Below are 26,082 nucleotides of genomic sequence, written 5' to 3' on the forward strand. Positions count from 1 at the left end.
TCAGACACATGTTCTGACTCTAAGTCAGAACCCAACAAGGGGAATGACAAAGGGAAGCAAATCATTAATGAAGAGCCCAGTGCCACTATGGAAACCACCAATATCCATAAGATTGAGCCTGAAGATCCAAAGGAGGGGGAATGCCTATTCCGCTCATAGATGTGGGTGAAGGGCTCTTCGCTACAATTCATTATCGACAGTAGGAGCCAAAAGAACTTCATTTTAGTAGAGGTCATGAAGTAGATAGGCCTACTAACTACAACACATATGTAGTCATACACCATTGGGTGGCTTCACCAAGGATGAGATCTTCATGTCAGCCAGTAGTGTCGCCTTCCCTACAGTATCAAGCCCTTCACGAATGAGGTAATTTGTGATGTTTATCCTCTTGAAGTTTGTGATGTATTATTAGGACAACCATACTTGTGTAAGCGACATGCTTTATATGAGTCTAGACCCTGGTCTGTTATTATTTCTTTGGGTAGTAAGTTATACAAAATACCAGAGGTAGCCCTGCCTACCACCATCTCTTTGATCTATGCTAAGAAATGCAGCAATATCATCTCCTAGACTGGGAAATTTGTTTTCTTTCTTATTCGCTCTCAAAGTAAGGAGAAGATCATAGCCACATCCATGGCCCCTAGGAAGGGTTCCTTCCCACAGCAGAAGCAGGTGGATATGATCATGGAAGAATACAAGGACATCTTCTCCTCACCCATAGGGGTACCCTTGCATTGTCAGGTCAAGCATTTGATTGATCTAACACTTGGATCACCTCTACCCAACGGGATGATATAATGTCGCTCCATTCTGGAAAATGAAGAGATCAAGTGGAAAATCTAGAAGTTTTTGTGAAAATGGCACATCCGACCAAGTTCCTCACCTTGTGGAAGCCTAATTCTACTTGTACAGAATAAGGATGGGACTTGGAGGCTCTACATTGATTATCAGTCACTAAAAAAAATAACTATTAGGAACAGGTATCCAATTCCACGATTGATGACCTTCTAGACCAACTCAAGGGGGCCAAGTATTTCAACAAGATTAATCTGAAGTTTGGCTATCACCAGGTTCTAATAGAGCCCATAGATGTATGGAAGACCACCTTCAAATCCAAGGAAGGTCTTTTTGAGTGGTTGGTTATGCCCTTCGGGTTGACAAAAGCCCCTGCTACTTTTATGAGGCTAATGGATGACATCTTGCGGCCCTTCACCAACTCATTCGTGGTTTTTATCTGGATGACATCCTCATATTTAGCAAGAGTTGGGAAGACCACTTACAACACATTCGGCAGGTCTTGCAAACTGTTCGGCAACACAAATTGTGTGCCAACTTGGAAAAATGCACCTTTGGCATGAACCAGGTCCAAAATTTGAGGTGCATCATAGATGAGCGTGGTGTGCATGTCGATCCAACTAATGTCTAAGTCATTCAGGATTGGCCAACCCTGACCACTCTAATGGAGCTTCGCATCCTTTTGGGCCTTGAAATTTTTATCGAAGGTTCATGTTGGGATTCTCCCATATCACTTGGCCTTTGAGTTAAATTACTAAGGGAGGGGCGAAAGAAAAATTTTCCTGGTTTAATTCCCAAAACAAGGTGTTCATTGAGTTCAAGCACTGACTCTACTCTACACTAGTACTCACAATGCCAGACCTGCAACAACCATTTGAAATCGAGATAGACACCTTAGACTATGTTATTGGTGCAGTCCTCACCCAACACGGGCATCCAGTGGCCTATCATAGTGAGACACTTTTTGATACAATTGAGAAGTACCCCACCTATGATAAATAGATGTATTCCATCGTGAAAGCTTTCCGATAATGGAAGAATTACATAATGGGGAAGGAGACGGTCATCCACATTGATCACCAACCTCTTAAATCTATACAGACACAAGGGAATTTGTAAAACGATTGCCATTAGAAGTGGTATACATATCTTCAACAATTCCACTTGAACATTAAATAAAAAAAGGGTAGCACCAAAAATGTTGTAGACTGCCTCAACCGACCCACAGTTGCAGCACTGACTATTATTCTCAACTCTTGTGGCCAAGAGACCTCTGGATGGCCGCAACTATACAAAAATGATCCAAATTTTACCTCCACATCGTAGATGCTAGTAGATGGAAAGAAAGTTTTTTATTTCCACCTCCACAACTCATTATTATGCTACTTAGACCACCTTTGTGTTCCTTCAAGCAAGCGTGCTAAGCTGATTTGGGAAGTGCACTACAGTTGGCTCGCAAGACACTTTGGTGTGGAGAAAATTGTGGTTGTACTACAAAAGTACTTTTATTGGCCCAAACTCTAACTAGATGTTGGGAAATATATAGAATCATGCAATGCCTGTGCCATCACCAAGCCAACCATCAAGAAGAGAGGCCTATACACTCCTCAACCTACTCCTAGCCAATCGTGGGAATCTACCAAGCAGGGTAATGGTCGTCTATTTGTGGTCGTGGACAGATTTTCTAAGATGGCTATATTGGCGGCCTACAAGAAGAATATCACAATACAGAAAACTGCCAAACTCTTCTTGGAATGAGTATGGGTACATTTTGGGATCTCATAGACCATTATATCATATCAGGATAGCAGGTTCCTGAGCACATTCTGGTCAAGCCTTTGGAAACTATTGGACACCAAGTCAATTTCCTTCCATCCCTAGAGTGATGGCCAGATGGAGGTCATCAATAGGATGATAGTGCACATACTCTGCATATACAACTCCAAGCATCCACGAACCTGGGATGAGAGTCTTTCCTATGTGAAACATAGTTATAATAGAGTTCTCCATAGCTCGACTAGTCATAATCCCTTTCAAGTGGGTCTCATATTTCAACCATTGTGTCTGGTTGATGTTGCCATGCCTCATCCAACTACATAGAAATAATCCATACATGTATTTTCCGAGGCTTATAAAGAGACCAAATTTATTGAACACATCCAACACATCCACCAATAGGTTCACGACATCTTGGAGAAGTCAAATTCCAAGTACAAGTAGTGACATGAGAAACATAGGAATAATCCATACATGTATTTTCTAAGGCTTATAAAGAGACCACATTTATTGAACACATCCAACACATTCACCAATAGGTTCCAACATCTTGGAGAAGTCAAATGCCAAGTACAAGTAGTGACATGAGAAACATCGGGTTCCACACAAGTTCAAGGTGGGAGAAAGCTTTTGGTGGTATTTTCTGAAAGAACGCCTTACAAGAGCGCATCAGAAGCTCATACCGCTCTAATTATATGGTCCTTACACCATTACCAAGGTTGTGGAAGACAATACTTTTGATCTCAGCATTCCCCCATTTGTTGGCATGCACCTAGTGTTCAATGTGGACTGCCTTAGACCATACTTCCCACCATTACTGGACACATCAAACATTGCAGAACAACTCACAACAACAAATTTAAACCCAAAATGCATGGAACAGGCCACAACTGATTGGATTATGGACACACAAGTTAAGAACACTTGCTAACAGAAGATCCAACTATATCGGGTTGTCAAAGTTGGCCAACTCGTACACCAAGGAAAGTGGCTCACTAGGGACCAAGTTCAACAGAAGTTTCCCCATCTCATGGAGGCACTCAACGCGATGGGGACACTAGTACAAAATGGCTAATTAGTTACTAAAAAAATGACTAAAATTTGCATATAAACGACCATTTTTTAGTCAGTGACCAATAGTATCTAATTTATAGTATCTTATAATGCGACCAACTTTTAGTCGTTTTTAGCTTAGTCATTAATTGGTTGTCTCAATTTTATCGTCTAGTATTAGATTTAGTCATAAGTTTGGTCATTAATTTAATCATTGATTTAGTGATTAATTGCCATAATTAATAACCAAATATACAACTAATATATTACTCTATGATCACCCGAAAAAACCAACTAATAACCAAAGAAATATGACCAAAATGTTGGTCGTGTTATAAGGCACTATAAATTAGCTACTAATAGTCATATATATGCAAATTTAATCATTGTTTGAAACCAATTAATGTCCAAAGAAATATGACTAAATTTCAGTCGTGTTATAAGGCACTGTAAATTACCTAGTAATAGTCGTATATAAATTTAGTCGTTATTTGTAATCACAAATTTATCATTTGTAATAGTCATTTATTTATTTTTGCTAGTTTCATTTTCATTATATAAATGACTGATTTAGTAGTTTATATTCATTTCATTTACTTCATTAATAATCATTATAAATGGATAATTTAGTCGTATATTCATTTTATTTGTGTTCATCATTAATCAATATGAACTACTAATTTGGTAGCTTTACGTTTGTTAGCTACCTATACCAATAGGTTTCATTTTTCATGATTGGCAGAGGAAGTGCCAATATGATCTACTTTGGTGATGCAAAGATCTCATATTTGTGTGGAAGGCACATGTTTACAGTTGGTGGGTACTGCCCCACTTCTGAATGGGTGGTCCAATAGTCTAAGCTGGGTCATGCCATGTTTCAATTTTCTGTTGTAGATTAGAGAAAGAAATCTGTCCAAATAGTTCAATCTTGGCAGATAAAGTAGTTAGGTAGAGAATGAAGGTTCCCAACCGTTTAATCTGGGGCCTTGGAAGCAATAAGGCTAGCCTTAGATAGAAAAATCAAAAGAAAAAAGCCAAAGGAAAAGAAAAGGCACATAAGGGTTTGCAAGTCTAAATGCACCCTCCTTGGAGTAACAAAAAATGCTAGGTAGTAGATGGGTAGGTAGATGGGGTTGTAGAAGCATGATTCCTTTGTCACTGGCTCAAGCAAAGGAAAAACATGGTGCCAGTGCAGGTCTCTTATTCAGCAGTTTTGCAACAGTACAATGAAGCATGTCTAACTCTCTGATTACCCCCCCATTATACTCATTACTAACATCCCAATACTACCTATGTTCATGGAAGAAGTCAAAGTCTTTGTTGGTTCTTGTTTCTTTAAAAGCCACATTTCTTGTGTAAAATTCTTTTCATTTTGATCTACTTCCTAAACTAAGTCAATTTCACATAAAACTTAGTGTATATCCCCCTTCATTCACCTTCTCCACTCATATTAACTCCTAACTTCTTATTATCTAAATCCCCTAAGTTCCCCTTTTCCCCTACTATTATAAACACTATGGTGTATAAACCCCAAGCAATGTATAAATATTCCCTCCCCCTGGAAATTATAGCCATATGCCCAAAAACAGGGATTAAATTGACCTCTGGTCGGTCTAATAACCTAAGCCCTACCCCTTTTTCCCTTCACAACCCTCTGAAAAGATTTACCTATTTTACTTGCAAAAGGCCTTGTAAAAACCCACTATTACCCCTAACCCGCGCTATTTTGAAAAATACACTAAAAAACCCATTTTTCCGCTTTATCCAAAGTTTTGTTGCCATGCGCATTTCCACACAAAAACAGTGAAAAAACCCGCAAATCCGCCAAAACCCAAAGTTACGCTCGGGCGCGTATTTCGAAAAATATATTAAAATATTCCCCGCCCGCTGCCGTATTGCCCTGACAACTTGCCCTCCTGCCAACAGTCAGATCTGGGCTTTCCCATCCGACGGCCCTTATCAATTTCGGAGCGGCCCCGATGTACTATCGTTAGCCTCTGAAAAATGACGTCCGCTGACGTACACACGGGGGCACGCGTCTCCATATTACTGAATCGGGCCAGCCTCTGACAATCCTGCTTCCGTATGAATAGCGGTGCGATATCATACCGCTTACCACTCCCAATTTTCCGCTGACCGGTCATGCCAACGTCACGCCACTTCACCGCCACATCAGCACCCTCGCCCGCCATCACTCTGAGCTATCACGCCACCTATGCAGTCCCCGTGAACCACTCACAGGCCGCCACGTCACCCAATGATGTCATGCTGACGTCACCCAACCCTGACCCCACCTGATGACGTCATGCTGACGTCATCCAAATTTTCGCGCCAACGCCAAAAAGTCCATATTTGGCCGAGTTTTGCCATTTTTGCGCACTTTTTCCGTGTTTTTTTGCTCTGCCTCCTTCATGTATCTTCACGTCCTTTGCTGCTGCCAACCTACCAAGACCATTCCAGAGCTACTGCTGCTCAGCATTCGACTGCAACCAAGCTCCTCCATCGCTATAAGACCAGGTATTTACCAATTCTCCGACTGCGCACTCTGCTACGTCCTGCATTGATTAAAAACCAGGAAAATGACCATTTTCACCTGAGAAATAGGCCTGCTACACCTTGGAACTAAGTTAATTCAGTTTTTAACCGGCCAATTGTGCCCGATTACATCCCTGTTGCTCTGAAACGGGCTGTAATTCAGCAAATTACTTCAGCTACCGTGCAGGACGGTATTTCTCCCAGAATAATCGAAATTCAACCCAAATTCACTTGTAAAACATGGATACACCAGTAGCACCTGTTGCCCTGAATGTTGCTCCATTGAATGCCCCTCAGAGAGAGTTGGAGTGGAAAGCATTAGCAGATCAAGATTACCAAATATCAGATGAAATGCTAATGCATAGCAAGTATCACATTCACTTGCTAAATGAATTGAAACTCAAGCATGATAGTGGAATGGATATATTGGGCATTTGGGACTCTTTCCTCCCCATCTTCAAGCTCCTTCAGGTCAACCAGTTCCCTGACCTAATCCACCGATGTGCTGATTGCTATGACCCCACTCAGAGGGCTGTGCTTGACCCTTCAGGCTCAGTTGTTTTTTATGTCACCCCTACAGCCATCAGAGAGATGCTAAACTTCAATACTGCTAAGAAATTAGTTCCTTTATCATTGATGGATCTGATAAAACAAAGAGCTAAACTGACAGATGCTCAAATCACCAAGATAAATCATTTGTTCATTGATTCAACCCCTGAGACCATGAAGTACCCTCCCATTCATCATGTATACCTGAATCAATTGGGCAGAGACCTTGCAGACATGATTAGTCCCATATTGGGCTATAATTCAATAGAAATTATTGATGAAACTGTGTTGGCGATAATGGCCATGTTTACCCTTGGTAAGCCCCCAATCTGTTATGACTATGCCACTTACATCTCCAATAATATACATGAGCAATTGATAGACTTGGAAAGAGAAAGGGTGTTCAGATACACCTCCTATATCTATCATTTAATCTTATACTATCAGCATGAGAAATTTCCTTTTCCTGTGAAAAGAATGGATGCACAAGTCAATCCAAGGTCAGTGGTCTATTGGTCCTCTGTTTTCCACTGGAGGTCTCATTCCCCTTACACTTATTGTGAGTTTATAGACCTCTTCATCCACCCAGCCATATCTCTGCTTCTGAGCTCACCTCCTCCAAGACTAACTGATGAGATGCAGAGGATTCTTCAGTTGTCCAAGATATACAGTATTGGGGATTGGTATTTTTACCAAAACCACACAGTTATCAGAATATATGGGTGTGAGTTGCCCCCATACAGATTGCCCAGATATGTGCCTATGAGATTGTTTGCCCTGGAGTATTTCAGGAAATTTGGCAATGCTGATGTACTCCATTTTTCAAGCAGGGGCAAGAAAGCACAGCTTAAAGTTAGAAACCAATTAGGCCACTTCATCTACAATAAAAGGGAGGAAGGTTGGCAAGAGGCAGATAGAATGCTAGAAGGCCTTGGCTTACAGACCAGTTTCCTTTGGAAACCATACGACCCCAATCATTTCATAAGCTTAAGAAGGGTCAGATATAGGCTGGCCAGTTATGATCACATAAGGTTGCCTCACATAGAAAAATATGCAAATCAACTAGAATGGAAGGAAGGCACCTTAGAAGAGGCCACTACACAAGAAGAATTAGCTCAAAGAGGAATAAGAAATCTCCAAAAGTTGGCTGACTTAGAGCTCTGTTCACAAGTATTTTCTCTTTCAGGCACTCGAGTGGGAGCAGCTGCCTCATCATCCACAGCTCCACAAAAGGCATTCCAAGCCCCAATTACAGCAGAGACTGCAGCTAAGGATACAGGCATGGAAACAGAACAGCAAAAGGCCCCTGAAGAGCAGTGATCAGCCCAAGAAAAAGAGCCAGAAGACCAAGAAGAACAGCCTGAAAATCATCCTGAACAGCAGGAAGGAATGGCAGAGGCTCCTGGTCCTAATGATGAGCAAATGCAAGAAAAGGAGGCCCCGGTACAGAATGTTACAGTGGAGACTTCGGTGCTCCAAACCCCTATCAATGAAGAGAGGGGTAAGAAGAGAAATAGAGAGGAACAGACTCCCCTTAGTACCACAACATCACAGCAAGGGGAAAAGAGACAAATGCTCGATCCTTTTTCAGAGGAGGAGATGCCTTTTGGTCAAGCACAGATGGGTCCCCCCAGCATAGAGGTATCAGCTAGCTCACTACAGCAAGAGCAGCAAAGAATACTTGGAGGAGAGGTCAGCTCCTCAGAGCAACAAAGAAAGGGTGAATCCAGCATAAAGAAACAATTCATAGACATTAAGACCAAAAATGAACCGGTGCGGTTACAGCTGTACAATCTCTTGTTGAAAATGGCTCCCACAAACCAGCAGAGGTTGATGTCTGCATATGATGTGCAAGAGGGCAAAATGATAATGAGCCATTTCATGCCCACAGCGCTGCAGCCATAGTCTGCAGCTGATTATATAAGAACAAACTTGGAAATCTTGTCCAAGGACATCCACCCAATGGACCAAATTGAATTGCATAAACAGACGGGTGAGATGGTGTATGCTACCCTAGCAGACAAAACATTGATAAATTATAGATTGCAGAATTCTTTGAATAATACCACTGCACAATTGGAGTTAGAAAAGGCATCCTCCCAGGCTAAAGACAACAGGATAAGGTCTTTAGAGGATATAATCATAGAGCTTGGGCATGATCCAAAGGACCCTAAAGCTATAAAGGAGCTGCTAAAGATAAAGGATTCAGACATTGCAGCCTTAAAAAAGACGATAAAGATCCCAGCAACCCTTCACCCTCAAACAGAAGAGGTTGCCCAGCAAAGGCAGGACCAAGATGTAGCAGCCATGCTGGTATCACTCCATAAACAACTTGCCCAGACAGAGGGAAAATTGGTAGAAACAGAGGCTGCACTGCAGGCAGCCCTACAACATAAAGAAGGAGGCCAAACATCTCAGCCCCCTCAGCAAGTAATCGACCTTGAGGAACCCCCTCAAATTGTCACTCCTCCTACAGTGCAGACAGTTGAGACAGCTCCATCAACATCAGCACCAACACCAACATCAGAGCAGGCTCCAAGCCTTGACATGCAGAAGTTTATGAATGAGATTCAAGTCCTAGAATCCCAGATGGTAGAGCTGAATGAAGCTAAGGAGAAATTGGTCACACTTAATGAGAAACATGATAAATCCAAGCAACAGGTGGCAGAAAAGACAAGGGAAGTAAGGACCTTGGAAAGGAAAATCAAAGAGCTGGAGAAAGAGATGAACATGAGCAAAGCAATAACAGAGCTCAAGAAAATCATATGGTTAAAGATTGGTAAATCAATCACAGACCAATGGCAATATATAGAGACCATCCATGAGCAAATGGATTTGCTGGGCAAGGCTTATGCAGAAAGTCAAAAAGCCAGAGCTTCTCTAGGAAGTATGCCAGATATAGCTACTAGAATGATCAATGTGTTGAACAAAAAAACTGGCATACAGTTAGCAAACATGGGTATCAGAGATAGAACTGATACAATTTTGACGATCAAAAGGGTACTCACCCTCAGAAATTATGTACAGGCACTAGAAAGAAAATGTCAGGATATTCAAGCAGAGGTAAATGCTTTTGGTGCCAAGATCACAGCATTACACGACAGGGGACTCCCCAGTTTACTAAACAGCGTAGGAAGGCTATCTTCTCATGAACAAATTGCAAAAAGAGTCAACAATTACATCACTGATCAGTTGACTACTTCATCTAGTACTTCGGAAGGAACTGGGCCGCCCACAGGACAAGAGCTGTATGATAAACTAGAAAATCTGTTTTATATAGAACATGAAATCAATCATCTGTTTGAAGTCCCCCCTAATTACTACAAATATACAGATGCAGATGAGACACTCCTCAAGATGCGAAGGCATCAGATGCCCCCTGATAAATGGTGGACATATATGATAAGGACTTTGCTGTGATTTGATAAAATAATTTAATCAAATGCATTTTACAGCAAGCAGAGAATCAATAAAGAAGTCACAGATTAGCAGCCACAGGTCAAAGATTACAGGTCAGCATCCCAAAAGCATCAGAGCCACAACGTGTCATCTACAGCAGCCGTTGTCAGCAGAAGCCGTCCAAGAATTAACGCAGCCGGCCCTTGGGCCCAAAAGTCATCATCAACTAACAAACAGCAAACAGTTGTTATGTGCCTTTACTACAGGCTTTAAATTTTGTAATAACTTCACTGTACAAAGTTGGTAGAGACAGTTATTGCTCAATAACTTTCATTCTAGATATTTTACTTGATATTTTTGTATAAAATCTCCCCCACGCAGTTGATTCAGGGGTTGTTGTTTCTTGTTAAAAAAGGAGAACTCGGCTGTAATTTCTGGAGGAATAATACAAAGAAAGCTTGGAGTTTACAGAAATTTGGTCTTGCTGATGCATGCTGTCTTGGAACCATTGAATGCTACAGGATTCTAGTGCTATGGCTTAATATAATAAGTTTTCCCTATCTCTGTTAATGTTTTATTACCTGTTTAACTCATATCTCTCATATGTTGTTCTAAATTTACGAAGAAAGAAAAAGAATAGCTCAGGATTTGTCCATGGAGACACCCTGATTTCAATCTTTCTTTACTATAAATGTTTTCTACAGGCTCAGCTGTTTAATTGGAATTCTTAACTGCTTCAATAAACCCTGAACCTTTCGCAGTTCCTATTTAGTAATTCATGTATGCTACTAAGTAGAAATTGCTGCTCAAATTGTTACCACACTGTCTGTAATTCCATCTCCCACTGTTTCACTCACTAATCAGAAATTATATTAAGAATAGTCATCTAGCCTTGCAGTAAAACTTTCTCCATCACAGGTACCAGGACTGTCTCAGATTTCTGACTCCAAATGCCCAATGGACTAACATCTTCCAAACCTTTCATGCCCTTCTCACAACAACAGTTCACAACCAAAACTTCAAACAAAAAACTGAAACTTATAACTAGCCTAAAATCTTCACAAAACAGAGCTAAAACTTAAAGAGAGAGCCCTCTCTGATTACAGGTAGGCTAGGACCTATAATCCAAAGCTTGGTTAGTGGTTACCCCGATCGTATTCCCTTGGGAGTCATAGGGAACAACCTGGGTGTTAACAACGTTTATTTTGCGTGTTCATTATTTATGAACATAAATTAATTAGTAAGATTTTGCAACTAAATTTAAAAAAAATGTCATACAATGTGTATGTTCATCTAATATGAAAATACAAAGTTACATATGTTAATTACAACACTAAATAATATAAAGTGCAACTATAAATAATTTCAACCATATAAATTATATTATATAAAATGTCAAGTATTACAATATGAGTGTCCAACTTAATATTGGTTGGACTACAATTTACACATGAAATATTATTTTTTCATCACTTCAAAACGTTTCAAGGCATTGTAGGTGAATTCACAAACTCTAAAGATTTGACCATCAGTTTGTATGTGTGTGTCTCATACAAGTTATTGGCTTTAATGGTATCGTTAGACCGGTTCTCTTCTCTCTCTCTTTCTACATTTTTTGCCCCAGTATTATTGTTCTCATCTTTCTTCAATTTTTGCTTCTTACCAACAATACTGATATCCTCTTCTGAAAATGAAGGAAAACACAATGCAGAGTTTAAGGCATGAAAGACAATAAACACTAGAATATAAACTAAATTAAACTATAAAATATTTATACAACATATACCTCAACATCATCAATGTCTACCATTTTTCTCCAAGGAATCGAGAAACTCGAACAATTTTTCTTGAGTGGGGTGATAGTGGCCACCATGTGCCTAGATGACCTATTTAAACAAAGCAAAAAAAATGTCACCATAGAAAATAACACCTTTAAAACTTAACATTCAACCTTCAAGAAAAACTTAAGAACTATCATGCTAACTAGGTTACATGCTAAAAATCTTAGGTTGTAGATAACTTGTGAAAACAAATGGAAAGAAAAATATGACGTATAATAAATAATGTATGACAGTTGGTTGTCGAATTGCATCATAAAAGAAACAAGAGCCACATGGTGGTAATGTCACTGCTCTTATTTTTTTTTTCACATTTTCATAAGGTGGTTTTTTTTATTGTGCAAGAATAACATAAGCTCATGTGTGAACTTTTAGGTTTTTTTCATGTAGCACAATGTTAGGAACAAATTGAATAAATGAATTTATCAAAAGAAAAAATAAAAAAACATTTAAATTAAGTGCAAGAGTGATACACGTTGCATCTCAAATCCCGATCTTGTTCCCTATAAATTAGTTGTCTCTAGTGCCATAGGATTCATTGTTGGATCTAAAGAAAATATGAGTTAAATTCAAAACATGCTTATGATTTGGTTGAAAGTAAGTTCCAAGTGCTACCTTGTCCAGGTTCGAATGGTAGTCTTCAAAATCTTAAAAATATAATTTGAATAATCGAGGAATCCAAGAAGAAAATATAATTTGATAGGTTTTACCACCTTCGGAAAAAAAAAAAAAAAAAAAAACATATTTACCTGTTTTAGCTATTTATAGAAATGTTAATAATTGAATTATTGGTTTGACCAAGAGCATTAGGTCAAATTAGCCGTTGGAATTTAGCCGTTGGAATCTCTGCACACTCTATTTAATCAGCTAAACCAGATTGGTTCTTCAACTTGTCCTGACGATGAACCACACTGGTTGGTTCGAAACGCGTCGACAAAAGATTGGTTATGTGATTTTGCCGAAGATTATCTAAACAAGAAAAAGATATTTCGAATTTATTGTTGATATGTACACATATCCTTTATTACTTCTAGATCCACTACAATCTAGGTTCTCTCCAAAAAAAACAGAGAGAAGAATTCTCGAAAATGGAAAAAAATCTTATTGATTTCCCCACATCATAAACATCAAAAACATTCTTGAACATGCCAAAACATTTTTATTTAGTATGGCTCTACAAGCTTGCCGAAAATTGCATCTATATACACTGTTGCTAACCCTAGTTCCTCCTCAATTCGCAAGAGTTGTAAAGGTGACAATAAATACTGCAAATAAAAGGTAGAACAAATAACTGATTCCACAAAAATCAAAAGACCAAATTATGAAAGGAACTAATTCGCTCAGACCTACAAGGGGCACCTATCTTGATTTGGATCATGCATATACACAACCCTTATAGATCAGAAGTGAATTTATACCTTAATTGCTTCATGATAATTGGATACATGCAATCCTCAAGCATATAAAAGAACAAGGATTAAACACTTATCTCCACACACACTAAGGTTTCAAATTCGACACATCTCGAACTCACTAATATCTCTACACACTTTAAAGAAACCAAATACTGAAAAATGAACATTACCGTGGCCAAGCCCACTATCAGATCTCTCTCCCTTTCTGCATTTGTCACTCCAGTGTTATTATTCTCCTCTTTTTTTAATTCATGCTTCTTTCCATCAATATCGAGTTACTCTTCTGAAAATGAAACAAGATACAATGAAAAGTATAAAACATTAAAGAAAACGAACACTGGAATATAAAATAAACTATATTATAAAGGATTTATATAGCATATACCTCAACATCAACAACGTCAATGCCATTACCCCCCAGAGAAACAAGAAACTCGAACAATTTTTCTTCAGTTGGGTGCTAGTGTCCACTATGTGGCCAAATGACTTGTATAAACAAAGTAAATAAAATGTCACCATAAAAAAAGAAAAACTTGGGAACTTATTATTCAACCTTTAAGAAAAACATATCCATAATCATGTCAACTAAGTTACATGCTAAAAATATCAGGTTGTAGATAACTTGTGAAAACAAATGGAAAACAAAAGATACAACATATAATAAATAATGTATGACAATTGGTTGCCAATTTGCATCATTGAAGAAGAAATTCCTCCTATGGTTACCCATACATGTGTGTGGGTAACATGCCCAAATATTCCATGATCCTTAGTGTCTAGAGGAAGTAAGCCTCCAACTAACATAATGATTGATTGGTTACATCTGCGCCTTTCCTCTTCTTTGTGAGTCCAAAAAAAGAAAGAAAACCTCCTCAAAGAAATGTCTAAAAGCATGGGGTGTAATCTTCTCTTTTCCAAAAATTCAATCCAAAATATGTTGACTAGGTCACCTCTTAAAGAAGGTGCTCATGCCTTTAAATGTAGGCTAGAAATGTCAACCAATTAGCTAAAAACAAAACATAGGAAATAGAAAGCCTCTATCAAATTAATTTTGGATCTGAAAGTACGAAAAGGTGGAGTGTTGATCTGCTTGACAAGGTCTAGGAATAATATTGTTGTTGAGTGCCTTTCTTATGTTAATCTCGCCCTACTATCATAGAGCACATTTCATTATTTTGATAGAGTTTGATCTCATTATTGTTTCTTCTTTTTCATTCATCAATTTTCATCATTGATGGAATAAGTGACAATGCAATGTTTTTTGGTTGTTGCTATAGCTGTACTTTCAAACTTGTGCTAGAATAAATAGGCATAAAACCAATAATAATTTTATAGTTTCTCCATTCTAGTCATGTTCTTCAAAGAACTCTGCAAACTGTGAGTTCCAACTACACTTCAGGAATTGATTAATGCCATGAATCATCAATGTGGTGCATTGTTGAACTGAGGAGGTATCAAATGTGCCCAAACAAGCATATAAATGATTTCTATTTGGAAGATGAAGAGGGGTCAACCTAACATGGGTCTAGGAATAAATCCACCCTAGAAATTCTTGGAATAAATTGGCCCTTGATCAAATTCCTCCTTTGAAATAACACATTTAAGAGTGTAAAAACCTCCATTCTAGGTTGAATATAAGTGATGCACATGGTTTTTAGAAACTCCCATACAACCCTCAATGGATTGAGCCATTCTACTCGTACGCACTCTAACATTGAAGTAGGATGGCTCTCCTTCACCTAAAGAAGCCTTAATGATTTCAGAAACAAATGCATGCTCAGAATATAAGGATATGGAAATAACTCTTTCCATCTGTGTCATACTGCTTCAAATTCTGAATTTGCATGCAAGTCCATCTTGTAATCATTTGGTATTGTTTTCATTTGTTTGTTTGCCACTTGAAAGGCTCCATTTGGGATATAATATACCTTTCCCAACTCAAAATCATTCTAAGACTTCTCTGCAGCTTCCTTAAACACATTTCCCTGAATATGCTCAATTATTAGTCTGGAATTCTTGGAAAACAACAGCCACAGGGACTGCATAAATCACCCTTTCCATACACCCCTTAACAAGTCTGATAATGTTGCAAATAATCTGCAGTATGTTGATTAATAATTAAGCAAAAAAATGCAAAGAAAAACGTTGTCTTGATGTTGTCAATACAGATCTAAAAATATTCAATCAATAAATGCACAAGGTATGCACCAATAATGAGGATGTTCTGATCCAAATCTATTTATAATAGAGACGAAGAAATATGTCAATGATTTAATGCTATAGTTGAACTTTCCCTATTTTCCTGAACAAAGCAACAACCTCCTGGTATATATAGCGTGTCCCAGTGGTGGTCAGGCCATAGAATATGGATGGAGGGACCATAGTAAATCTTACAACCTTTATATCATTTGTCTTTACTACCAGCACACTCCAATATCTTCTTGAATACAAATTCCTTTTTCATCTCGAGAATGTCATCAATTTGCATCTAGAACTTTCATATCATCTTACTCACAAAAACACTGAAATGTTACTTTCACTTGTTGTCTTAACTTCTTGAAGCTTCTCAGTCTTAATTGTCAATCTTAGTGTTGTAGATGATGGTATTCCTATGGGTTTATGGGCTGCAATGTTCATTCATGATGTCTAAAGGTGTCTTCTTTAACTACTAGTATAAATTATACCACCAAAATGATCCTAAGAAATACATCTTTTACAAAGTTGCTACTACATATTTTGTACCTTATCATTTGCTTTATCATAACTATGAGTACCGCACATTAAATCTGGGAGTGCCACAGGAATTTCATTGCTTGCACAAGTGTAAAAATATAAATGTAGATGTGGTATTATGGATATATGGGAGAGACAACCATATAAGGTCACACCTTACCACTAAAGGCCTAGAAAAAATTACGAGCCTGAATTACAGAATGAAGACTGACATCAATTAACATTAACACCAGTCATCATTATGAAAACCTAATATATCAAGGAACTAAGAATCAAACAACTAAAGACAAACTTAGGTGCTTGTCTTTAGGTGGAAGCGGAAGAAGGAAAAAGACCAAAACACTTCGAGCTAGATTATGTTTAGATTCTAGAATATTAAACTAGCAGCTGAGCATTCCAATTTATTTTGTATTTAAAATTTGTGAAAGCAAAATAAGAAGGCATGAATGAAAATGAACAACTTGCAAAAATAAAAATATTATATAATAGAATATGTTTGCAAGACTAGAGGTTGGACTACTACATTATTTAAAAATAAAAATGTTGAATTTTGATTAAGAAATATTAAATAGAGAGACAATAATTTCAAAAAACAACTCCCAAAAAAAAACCACTTTGAAAAGAGAAATCAATTGTTCATTTTGAATACAATATTTAAAACAAATTAAATAAATTCACAATATGCAGAAAGAATGTTCCAAAGACCGATCACGTTGTGGTGCCTTAAGAAGTCAAGAACGGAATAAAATAGGATCAAGAGACAATACAAAAATACACAATCCACTAAAAATATTATATCAGCGAAAATGGACGAGAAGGGATGGTTATTGCCAATAAGTAATTTATTGAAAGTTATACCATGCAAAACATGTTGGAGCATTGGTCATCTTGCATCGGATCCACCTTAAATCAATTCCTTCTTATGGAGGTTCCTTAGACCACCTATAACAAATAATTGGTTACATAATGTAGGTGTTAAATAGGGCATTATCTATTGAGTGTCAATTTTGCCTGGAGAGCAAAAAACCTTTGAAATATAATTAATTTTTGTTCAAAAAATATGACAATGTTGCTTGAATCTTTTTTTTAATGGTGGAAATGGATTCAACACCATCAAAAACCCCTAGGGAACCCAAAATATTGAAAATTGTAACTTGGATTTCCAAAATTCCATCGAATTTTATCAAAATTGTGTGGGAGTTTCCATTATTTTTTGAGAAACAATGATGCCTCGTTAGACTATGATGTTAAATATTAATGGATCATGTAATTTTATCTTAAATGTATCCCTAACCTTGGTAATCATTAATGTTGTTCAAGTGAGTTTCATAATAATTATTTTTCAATAATATTAATAATTACATTTATACACTCTTTTTAGAGGTGTATATTTTGGAATGGGTATTTCATAATTTTAATTTAATTATCAATAATTAACAGGTGGATGGTAAGTATTTAATCTTTACAAAATATTTTCAGTATTAGTTATAAATAAAGGATTGAGATCCATGGTATTGGCCCAAGGTATTATAACAAATGCTTTTATAAGTTAAGAATCTCCAGGTTAAAGGGGTATTCCTTTGATAATTCCTTGAGAACTCTTGCTCTAAAGAAGGTTATCTAGCACTTTTGTTAGCATCACAAAAAGGGAAAACAAAAGGTGAAAACCTTGCCAAATTTCCCTGAACAAGCTAATTTCCTCTAACCTAACCAAGGTAGTGGACAAGGAAATAACATCAATAAAAAAGGTTATTGTCACTTTAAATTGAGAAGGGGAAAAACCACAGGGCCTTCAACATAGAAAGAACGAATGGCCATCACATGATATCATGTGCCTTTTCAAAGTTAGTATTGATGAACATAGATTCTAACTCATTGTACTGGCCTTTTAATTCCATGTTAAATTACAATGACATTGAGTATAACATAATACCCATTAGTGAAACTTGTTTGACCATGTCTAATGGTCTTAGGAGAATATGTCTCAAACTTTGTGCCAATGCTTCATCTATGATTTTAAATGTGACATCGAATAACATTATCAAGTGCCCATTCGTGATTAACTCAAAATATTCAAGTGTTGGAATGAACATGATAAAACCTTTGTTGAAGGAACTCCAAAATGACTGTCACTAAAGTGCTTCGTTATACCCCTGTCACGATTCAGGTTTGAAAAAATCTCATGTATCCTTATAAAAGTCACACGAGTAATCATTAATCCCTCGAGACTTATCATTGGCCATTTTTCCAATGCAATGATTAACTCATTTAAAATTAAACCATGATCACATAGCCTTTGTTGTTCATTAGAAAACCATCAAGGAACTACACCAATAGACATTTGCATGGCCACTTTTTTTTTATATCAACTTGCGTTTGAAAAGTAATATTATAATGATTTCAAACACTTTTTGGATATATACTTCATTAACCCTCCCTTCAATGTTGTTAACAGATTTGATCTATTTCATTGCTTCCTTTGATACAAGGTATCTAAAGAAAGCTTCGGTAGGCCCATATTTAGCTAGTGCAAGAAAGCTTGACTTTAAGCCTCTTAACCTATAGACTTTTTTCAATTTTAAGAGAGTATTTCATCTTTGTTTCCCTAACTTGAGTCTATTAAAAGAGTTTCCTTGCAATTGTGTAAACCCTTGTTACAACTGCTTCATTGTAGCCTTGTGCCTTTTTATTTTAAAAGTTAATATCAAACCTCACATAGCCTTGCACTCAAACAATGACTCATGTCTTAACATCTATCCTAAGTGTATACAACTTTTGTTTTCTCTAGGTCAAGGCATCAAATTCCAAATACACTTAGTAATGTCAAGAAGGTTGCGTTTTTTTAGATATATTCAACATAAGTCCTAAATTTTGAATCATTTCCTTGATTAGAATCTATGAAATGGGAAAAAAAATGTTGGTGATTCGAAAGGGTGAGCTCATGTAAATGTTGCATCAACTTTATATGCCCATGGTTGAAGAAGGAAAAAAAATTGATTTGATAGTGTGGCTCTATCTATCCTTTTCAAAGTCTATTAGACTAAGTGAACCATGTTGTAGGTGAGTCGTTATAACATTACAATCATACACATTGAGTATAACCTTAAGGACATTATATGTCATATGTTTCCTTGGTGGTATGAAATTAGATAATATATCATTTTTATGGTGTCTATTTTTCCATTAATGTCTAAACATTATGGGGATCCTAAAGACAGTGCCATTTGACCTCTTGAAACTATTGCATTTAAGGTGTTGTCTTGAGACTATCAGTACAATTTCACACTTCTCTCAAACAACCACAAAATTCATATCTATGATGTTGCTTTCATCTCTTGAAATTTGGCATCAGATACGTTGTATGTGTTTCTTGTGAGTTGTCCAATTAATCGACCTATAAATCATGATTCCAGAACTTCATTTAAAAAAAATACATTCATTGAGACAACATCGCTCTTGTTTTGCAACAATTCAGATTAGGTGACGTCAATTTCTAAGTCCTATATAAGTCACCAATTAATGATGAGGCACGATACTCTTTTGACAGAATCAGGGATCAGAATTATCATTATCATTGGACAGTAACAACTGTAACTTCCCACAGAAATTAGGGTAGATTATGGATAAAGGTGTAACAGGGTTCTTCATAAGATGAATACCCTTGTTCTACATAATATGAATCACATTTTTTACCTTTATCGATCAATAATAATCTCAAAATTTGGATCCACCCCAAGAAGGATATTACTATTTACAAAAAACATAAGAAAACTAGTGAACAAAGAAACAAATAAACACAGAGCACCATTCTCCAATTAATAAATTCCACCAATATGTTCATCTGTACTTTTATAATTCATTTTTAATAGAAGCTTATCTTGACAAAAGGTGCCTCAATAATAACTCTAGTTACCTGCATTGGTTCACCGTCCTTATCATTAGAGTTTGGGCCCTTTCCAAAGAACACAACACCATTATCAGATACAAATGTATTACCACCATCACCAGATATTATTTCAACTATACTTGTCTTATCTATTTCTTTTCTTCCTCTCGTTTTAGCCCTTGCTGATGTTGAAAAAATAATGGTTGGTAACTTTGTAGTTGAGGTGGTTGTTGGAGGTGCCATTGGATGAGGATACGCAAACAATGAAGGTTTTGCATCAAATATAAATTCAAACTTTGGGGTATTCAAGTCATAGTTAACCCCAATAAAAGAAGTTGGTATGAAAGACAAGCTCGAAAAGTAGATGAGTCGATACCAATACCAAAACTGTGTGAAGAATTCCATTCCAATAACAATAGTCATTATATCATACATATAACTAAAAGTAATTTAACAGTTACATTCCTACGACCTACATCTAAAATACTAGAAGCCAAAATTGCACCCATATTGCTCATGGTATCCTCATGCTTATCAAGAATTATTTTCTCCAGTTGACACCTGAAACAATATCAAGAAATCATTTCAGCTTTGTGAAAAGTGAAATAAACGTATATACCAACATTTTGAAAACAACTTGGTAAGCAATGGAAATATTTTCTTTTAAAATTTGAACTTCCATGAAGTACTGCTAGGCCATTTTAAAGTCTAGGGGATAACATACCTAAATTTACCTACACGTCATTCACATGATTCATTGGTCTGAACAAGAATCATAACCATTGCTATTAAAGCTCCTTCAACAAAATCAACTACATCTAATGTCAAAGGCTCTAGCAGTGAAATGGCTTCACTCAATCCTGTACCATCGCAAGAAAAACCCACTGTTATAGGTGCTCCATATCTAACATGTGGATTGTAAGACTCGGAAAGTAACGATCTAACCTGTGGTGTCTTTGAAAATGCAAGGAAAATTGTCAAATCAACACAAGAAAATAGAAACAGTAGTAATGTTGCCGACATATTTATGAAAAACATTCCACTTATGATTTTGTCTAGAAAAAGATAATTCTATCGAAATGCATAGAAAAAATTAACCTGCTCGTGTTTTGAGCATAAAACAAACCCAAGGGCCAACACTGCAGTTTTTATCACATCATCACTGACATCTGAGACAACAAAGTGGAGAAGGTGTTAGATAGCCTTGTTATTGGTTGTTCCACAATATGCCAAGATGATTGAATGCATTCCAACATATTGCAAAATAGGATCTTGATCCCATGCTATTTGTTCAATAAGTGTATTTGCCTCCTCTTCTCTTCCATAGAGATTAAGGGTTATTCCATGTGCAGAACCCCTACATGTCATTTCTAAATTAGAATCATATCTTCCAGGTAGACTGAGGCAAAATAGGAAAATTTAATAGCTTCAAGTAAAAGACTTATTTGAAAGTAGAGTTCTTTGTTACACAAAAAAACAATTAATACCTGATAATCTTCTCATGTTGTGTCATGTGCATATGCAATAATTTCACTAGATTTTTCACTTGTAGTCCCAACCATAAGGAGACCTGTGCTAATACCTACATATTCCCCAACAATTGTACTATCTAAATAGAGGATATTCTTTATATCCTCATAAATTTCTTCATCGACAGTTGATAAAGCTGCCAATCCCAAACCCAAGCATGCACCATGTTGAATTACCATAGAAATTATAGCACACATCTGTAATGGCTCCCTTCAGAGAAAAACATGCTAGAAAAATAGGATGAATCAACTTTTTTATTATAAAATACTGCATATTTGCAAAGGAATGAGATACTTCAAGATTTGCATTGTGTAAGATTTCATGAAGAAACTGTTTGATCCCTTCTCCATGATTTGCCTATCTAAGTCCCAAGGCATTTAGGGCTTCACCCTAAAAAAAGGGACTTCCACCTCCACTAGCACAATTCTAAGGAATATAAGCAGCCATCAAAGAACATCCTTGTTGAATATGACCCCTATGAATGACTCCCAAGCCAGCTGTAGCACTAAATTTTTCCTAGTTTGTGGCTCTGCTCAGCCATCCTAGTAACACAGCAGATCAAAACCATAAAATATCGTAATATAAAAACAAAATTCTGTAAGAAAAAGTTAAATGTGAACACAAACTTATTGTAAATATAAAATCATAGTTGAATGACCAAGTTTTCCCTGGGGAAAGTGTTTGCAATTGTTCCAGCATGCATCAACGCATTGTCATAAATGGTCGCATTGTGGCATACACTATTGTGCATTTCAATATATTATTTTATGGTTTACAGTATGAGGAGATCTGACCTGCACATAACAAATATTGATTTAGTTTAGAAAAATCTCTTGCATTTAGAAGTAGTAACATTGACATATCTAAACTTTCAATTTTAAATTTAAATTAAAAAAAAAAATCCATGCAGTAGTAAAAATAGAAACCTATCCATCATTATCCCATCCCTTGGAAAAAGAAAATTACAAAACTAATTAGAGAATTTCCAATATGAAATGTATTTAAACAACATTAAATCATATTAAATTATATTGTATCCCCAAGGGTTAGCTCAATTGGTCGAGTTCCCGTTGCTAAGTACCTCGCCAGTTGGGAGGTCATGGGGTCAAATCTCCTCAACGCCCTTGGGGTTAGACCATTCTTGTTTGGTTGGAAGGTAGATCCCTTCGGGTTGATCTACATGGATTTTTCTCGTGGGTGTAGCGGCCACCTAGTGTTTGTGAACCACCCTTAAAAAAAACATTAAATTATATTATATGATTTACAAAAGAAAATTGATTCACCAAGGCCAACAGGGTAAAATATTTTGAGGGGGACTTTAAGTAAATGTGCTTGTTATTAAATAGTTGTTCACTTTAATCTAGAAGATGAAGTTCCAAACATGACACGATTACTTAAAGAGCATATCATCTCTCTTGTGTTGGCCTACAAGTGCTTGTAAGGGTTGAGTCCCACATTGAATTGTTGGCCTCTCTTATCTCTCATATAAATAGAGGAAGGAGAGTTTTTCCATTAAAATATGCTCATTCACGTTGGTGCACGTTGGACACAAGGAGCATCCTGCGGGTCTAGGGTTAAGTTTTATCCCTTGAAGATCAGAGATAAGGGTTTTCCAATCAAACTCTAGGGTGGAATTGTGAAGAAGAGAATGAAGAGAGGACCTCTTGATTTGGAGGATGTGTTAGAGTGATGCTTTCATATTGGATCTTCTTGGTTGCTATGGTTTTATCGATTCACCCTAGCTAGGGTTTGGAGCACGGGGAGGGGATTTGTACCAAACTTGAGATAAATCCATGATGTGTACATGTGATTCATTTTGAGCACGTTAATTAAGTTTGCAGTTGTCCAAAAACTTATGCAATTTCCAAATTTTATTTAGTTACATATGTTCTTTATGCATTATTATTTACAACCATATATTTGTTGTTGATTTGACACAAGTAAAAGCATAAATGTGAAGTTATTTGACATCTAAGTGAAGAGTATAAGCTGCTTATTTTTCTTTTTGCATGATTCCGTTATTACTGTTGTGAAAGGGTATTTTCAGATTTGGCTATTGGCAGATGAGTTGCCTTAAAATGGATTGAAACTTAACCCTTTGATTTGGTATCTTTTCTCCTTGAATTGCCAAGAAGTTTGGGGTGTTCTGAACTGAAACATTGTACTCTTTCCATTGTTGTTTCATATAGGGTTGTGATCCGAGAAACCTTATAGGATGAAGATAAATGTTTTTATTTACATTGAATTTCTAATTCCAAGAGATATCCAATTTCCAAAGGTGAGGTCCAAATAATTTGGATGTAAAATTTGTAGACTTCCTCTCTAATGGCCCAATTTAGTTCTTCTCTAGTCGGCAAGGGATGCCTTGGCACATCTAGAGAGTACCTAAAGTGGGAAAGGTGCTCTAGGGAGAAGGTCATCCACTGGAGAAGTCAAGAGGCCTCTTAAAACCAATCTTGGGGATTTATGATTGATTGTGGATGTCGTTAAAATACACCACTTTTCCCAAAATCATAGAATCAATAGGATAATAAAAAGGTGTCAATTTACCTTGTAAAATTTTTCAAGTATTGATATCAGACATGTAATGAGAAACACAAATATGAGATAATTTAAATTTTGTAGTAGGTAAAATAATGCCCTCAGATCCACACAGAAGTGGTATCTTTGGGTGGTTTAAATATCAAGACAAGAATATATCAATATTTGATGGAGCATCTGGAAGGAATTCCATCCCTTCTAAATCTTGAGTAATTTATGACACAAAAGAGTCCAAGTGTAAATTTTCATGAAATGCAAGTATTCAATCAAGTAATATGGAAGAACCGTTGGGAGCCATGACAGGGCTTTAATTTTCAATTGATTACACAAGCAATCAACAATTTTCATACAATTCTCAAATTGATTTTGGAAGCCACTTAAGTATCTCATTCTGTCCAAAATCACAAGATCAACATGATAATATAGATGTGGAAATTCACCATGGAGAAATTTTCAAACACTAAGTTAAACATCCAATAAGAAGAATGACAAAAAGGTTCATGTGAAGGAAAATGAGGCCATTGTCCCAGTGGGAGAACTAGATATCCATTTTCCTAACAAATATTTCAACATCTCAGTCCCAAGTATTCCCTAACACCATGGCCAAGACAAATGATTTTCAAACGCTGAGATTGGAAAAGTGATGAGAAACAGTGGAAGCATATCAAAGAGGCTAGTGGGATGGAAAATGAGGTCATTGCTAACACCAATGGGGGAACTGGAGATCCATTTGCACCATAGTGACATCAATGTATCAACTCCAAAAATTCCTTAGTACCACAACCAAGCCAAATGATTTACAGTACATATCTTGTTACCATCTGTATATGTATGCAATCCAAGTATTTCCAATAGTTGCAACTTCTAAATTCTCAGTTGTTAGGTTGATTAGCTTTCATTCTTTTTAGAAGCTTAAAGGACAAGGGAAGCATGGATATCTGGCTATAGAGTTCTACTCCTGTTTCTCGTTTTTACAGTTTAATAGTTGTATTTTTCATGTCCAAGTAAAGGGTGCTTCGTGTTTCCCTCAACTTATATATGTAATCTCCAGTTCCAATATTAATATAAATCTTTGTCACTCTCAAGAGAAAAACAATAGAAGAATTGTGACCATTTGAATTCGATGCTTAAGCTCCCCACTATGTGCCCAACTATCTCTGTAATGATGCCTTTGGACAAAGTCCCAATATAATATACTCACAACATTCATTGATAGAACTTAGAACAATATTATCTTCTCATTATTTTAACATGGTTGCATACTAGTTTCATTAGAAAATCCAACTACAAGTTAAAGCACACAAAAGTTATAAATGCAGATTAGGGAATACTAAATCAAATTGCAAAAAAAATGACATTCAAAAACATTTTACAAGATGAGACTTCAGACCTGTTGTGACTATACAAAAATTGCAATATCAGAAGTATAGCTATTTCGCTAGACAAAATTCCTTTAATCTTTGCTAGTCTTTCTTCATAAATGACTTCTATTATATCCAATTCATTATTAGCTCCATTGGGAATAGTAGAACCATCTTTCATTTGTACACCATCAGAGGTATCCATTGCAATAGATGTTTTAGCCAAAGCATTGTTTCCATTATTAGAAACATCACCCAGAACAACTGAAGATTTTCTAACATCTGCACTTCTTGTGATTTTCTACTTGAGCTCAGGAAGTTGGTTTCTAACATTTATTAGGAAATTCTAATCCTCATTTTCAAGTAAATCAAGTTCTATCTAAAAGGCCAACAATGCTTAAATAATAAGGTGAGGGTAGTTTTTGATATATTTTAACAAGGAGTGCAAGAATCTACAAAACCAACGTAGGTTTTATAAGTCAAATAACATGTTGCATGTCCTATAATGTGGTTATCAGACTTTAGATAGTTAGGTGCAATTAGAACATTAAATTGGCTTAACATATATGAGTCCCAAAACAAAATAAGTTTAGATGATGAATACCAAAAGAAAAGCATGACATTTACTACAAAGAAAGTGAATTTGTGGTGCTAAGAGTGAAATTATAAAA

At 36.5% G+C, this 26,082-nt stretch overlaps 1 pseudogene; it reads right to left on the reverse strand.

Annotated features, from left to right (window-relative positions):
- Positions 1-6,086: 6,086 nt before the first annotated feature.
- LOC149230661 (26S proteasome non-ATPase regulatory subunit 1 homolog A-like) lies at positions 6,087-25,616 on the reverse strand (annotated as a pseudogene).
- Between the last annotated feature and the right edge of the window lie 466 nt (positions 25,617-26,082).

Source organism: Pinus tabuliformis, chromosome J (genome assembly GCF_031772625.1).
Source record: "Pinus tabuliformis cultivar Carrire ecotype Pingquan chromosome J, CPIR1, whole genome shotgun sequence".
In the NCBI taxonomy this organism is placed as follows: Eukaryota; Viridiplantae; Streptophyta; class Pinopsida; order Pinales; family Pinaceae; genus Pinus; species Pinus tabuliformis.